Source organism: Perca flavescens, chromosome 16 (genome assembly GCF_004354835.1).
Source record: "Perca flavescens isolate YP-PL-M2 chromosome 16, PFLA_1.0, whole genome shotgun sequence".
Lineage (NCBI taxonomy): Eukaryota > Metazoa > Chordata > Actinopteri > Perciformes > Percidae > Perca > Perca flavescens.
The window spans coordinates 15475960-15479715 of NC_041346.1; positions in this window are offsets into that span (position 1 = coordinate 15475960).

Genomic DNA, 3756 nt, shown 5'->3' on the forward strand with positions numbered 1-3756 from the left:
ATTTTTCTACTTGCGCTCAGTCAGGTCACCTAAAGATCACATCATTAGAGCAACTGACTCTAGAGTTGAGTTGTGGGTAATGTTGGAAGATTCAATATGACATTTGACATTTGAAATTGTTTGAACTTTTTACAGTTATAAATAACAATGCTGATATCATGTTACTTTAATTGAATCAGATATAGCTATCAGCTCAGATTTCACTACGTTGTGTTGGTTAAGAGTTTATGTGACAAGAATATACGATCGTACAAGGTACAATTCTATTGAAATGTAATCCCATCAGCTCCTTCCTTGTGGCCGTCAGATCAGCACAGAAAAAGATTCACCCGGTTGCCCCCCGGTGCCAGGGCACTGGCACTCCCGGATCCAGTCAAGTCTTGACGAAAGGACACCACAGCTCCTAACATCCTGCTTGAGGCCATCCAGCTCACCAGCAGAGTCTGCCTAAAGATACAGATATTTCCCAGAGGAGTTGGTGGAGACCAAAACAGAGCTAAAAGGAGAAAGAGTTTTGGATTTACATTCATCACATCACAGATGGACACAAATACAACTCTTGCCAGCAGGTTCACCATATCAACTTAATAAGGTGATAATATGAAAGTGTCTACTTGTCTTTTCTGTGAAATGGCCAAAAAAAAATCAATTAATGCAGGTTTAAATTTGGTTGTATTCCATCATATAAAATTAATATAGCAAATTACAGATTTATGTGGCTAAAAATAAATAAATTTCAGGTCTGTAAAATAACTTCACTGTTGTTGACCAAGCAGTTAAAGCACTGTAACACTGGCCTTGGACACAAATTTGTGTTCATGACTAAATGCAAGGTAAAAAGACAGAATACCTTTTAAAAATAAAAAGATATATACACCCACGCAGGTATTTTCAGTTGCTCTGGCTGATGAGACCTCCAGTCAGGTGGAGCCTGGGTTGAGCTACCATGGGAAAGAAGTGACGTCACCAAACCCTATGTACTAATAAGAATGATAAGAGCATAAGTTGTCCCGCCTTAACAGGTGCAACAAAACTAAGATACTGGAAAGACTGTTTAACGCTTCTCTAAGTTCCTCTTTATGTGGCCAGACAGCAATCATGTCAATACCGAAGCACTTTGAGGAAGTCATACACAGGGGGGGATCTCATAATCAAAGCTTGCATCATTGTACACATGTTGAACAGGAGCCGTTATAAAATGAGGAATTTAGTGTTGCAAAACCAATTAAACTGTGTTTTACACAAATCACAAGATGTTCAGTTAATCTTGTGTCTTACATATCAAGTGTAAGCCTTCAAATGAGGGGTGTAAGCATGCATATGAATATTTTATGAGCCACGGAACAATGGCCTTTTGAATGGAGATGGAAGATAATCACACAGATGCACTTGATTGCAGCTGCTGTAACATCGATGCACCAACAATAATTTACTCGATTTATGTGTGAAATACCAAAACAGACAATACATGCACAGGGCTGTAACCAATTATATATGCCAAAGTGGCCTGTTCACTTTTTTAATAAAGTCATTTTGATGCTGTTCTAAAGTAATTCCCCAAACAATTCTTTATCTGATTTTCTCTGCAAAATTCCTCCAGAAAATGTATTGTGTTTTCTGGCTCACTAAAAGCATGCTTCTCAATGCACAGGCAAGACCAAGACGAGCGAGGAAAGCCAAGGCACATGAAGAACCTATTAGGTGGCCTGGCAGCCAGCAGCAACCCTGGGAGGCCAGCCAGCTCAGTGTGTGAACAATAGGGAACCCAGCTCAACAAAAACATCCTGCAGAAGTGAGACTGGGAGAGAGAGGGGAAAGGACAAGCGAGCAGCAAGCCAGATAGCCCGTTCAGCCTGCCACGGCATCAAAACACAGAGGGGGCTGGTGTTTAGAGGAGCTAACTTTCCTGGTGCTGAGTTTGTATCTGACAAAGAAATGCATCAGATCGGCACTTGGTGTGTCGGTGCAGAACATTTGAGGTCAAAGATGGTTCAGCTGCAGCTCGGAATGCAAGTTTAACTGCTGCTCTAACAATCAAACTTTATCACTTAGAATTTAAATTCAGGATCACACTGATATCAAATCTCTCAATATTCTCTCTATTCTACTCATATTTTGTAACCCTCAACAGTTGACTGCTGGTCGACACCCAGCACATGTTACAACACGAACAGGTCCGACATGCAGGAAGATGAATTGTCCCTTTTCCCACGACCCTCCCACAGCCGCGCAATATCAGTTGCAACGCAGCATTTCCATGAAACGGTGAGAACATGACTCAATGAAATGTTTCAGTTCAAGTAAACAGGTGTTGAGACGCTTGAGCAAAATGTAACCACCACCAGTATCTTGTGCTTTTATAAGTGCTGCTAGTACAGTGAAAAAGAAGAACAAGAAAATGATTAAAAATGTTCATTTAAAGGCTTCGCTTAAAAATCACATCAACTTTTGTCGGCCAGCACAAAATACACACACTAACAGTGTTTTGTTAACTGTTTTGGATGCAAATGAATCAGTGTGTTCCAGTTTTTTGACTTGTCGGTCCAAATTAAGTGAGAGTAGTTAGTTTAACCAACCATTTTTAGGGCCATTTAATGCACCATCACAGGAGGCTTCAAAGTACATATTTCACAAGAAAAATCCCAGAAATAGACATGAAAAAATGTTGTTTCCCTCCAACAAATCAGCTGATTGTGAATTTTTTTTTTTTTTTTTTGTTTGTTATAGAAATAGTGTTACACAGCATATGGGAAGGGGTTAGTGCAGTGAAAGGAACAAAGATAATTTTGAGTATAAGAGAATAGATGTTGAGTGAAAGACACACTTGAGTGCAAAAGCAGGTTGTTAGCAGAGAGCTGAAATGTAGCGCAGAGCTGGGGCCTTAATCGTCAGAAAGAGAGCACAAGAGAGGAGTGTGTGTTGGAAAGTTTTTGAGTGTGTGGGGGTAACATAAAACCAGCTCTCCCACAACACACACAGGGGAGGGGACCCTTCTTTAAACTGAGCCTACCCACAATGCACTGGGCTCTTTTATCCCGGCAGTGAAAGGATGAGGCCAGATGAATGACAAAAGGAGAGAATGGGGATCTGGGTTGGGCCCGGTTTGGAAGACAGGGAGGGAAAAGAGAGAGAGGAGGGGTGTGTTTCCCAAACCAATCTTTTCTATGAAAAATGCAGCAGGAGGGATGAGGAGGGAAAAGGGAGAAGGGGGAGGAGAATGTAGCTTTTTGCTTGGTAGATGAGGAAGAAATGTATGCATACACAGAGAATTTGAGTTTAATGATTTCTTTACTGGCTTGTACACAAACGTACAAAAATAATACAGCACGCATCTCCACATGACATCACGTCATCATCACAGTGTTACAAACGTTCAAAAACAAAAGAATACAAACAGAATTAAACATGATGGAACATCTGCATCACTCATGAAAAAAAATCAGCTGTTTCCTCTTGCTTGAAATGAAGCAAGACCAGAAACACAACTTGGTCCAAAGAAGTCAGCACTTTCTTTCTCTTTAAAAAAAAAATAATAATAATTTCACTCATGTACACCAATCCGGCAGCTGGCTCCTTACATCATAAATGTTATGACCCTGGTAAGCCAAACAACCACACAACCGTGCAATTTTTAATCATGTTACAATGATCTTACCATCAAATGTATTATTCCCCTTTCAAAAAAAAAACAGGAAGACAGCACTTCAAAAAAGAAAGTGCCCCAAGATATCATCATCATCATCATCATCATCGATA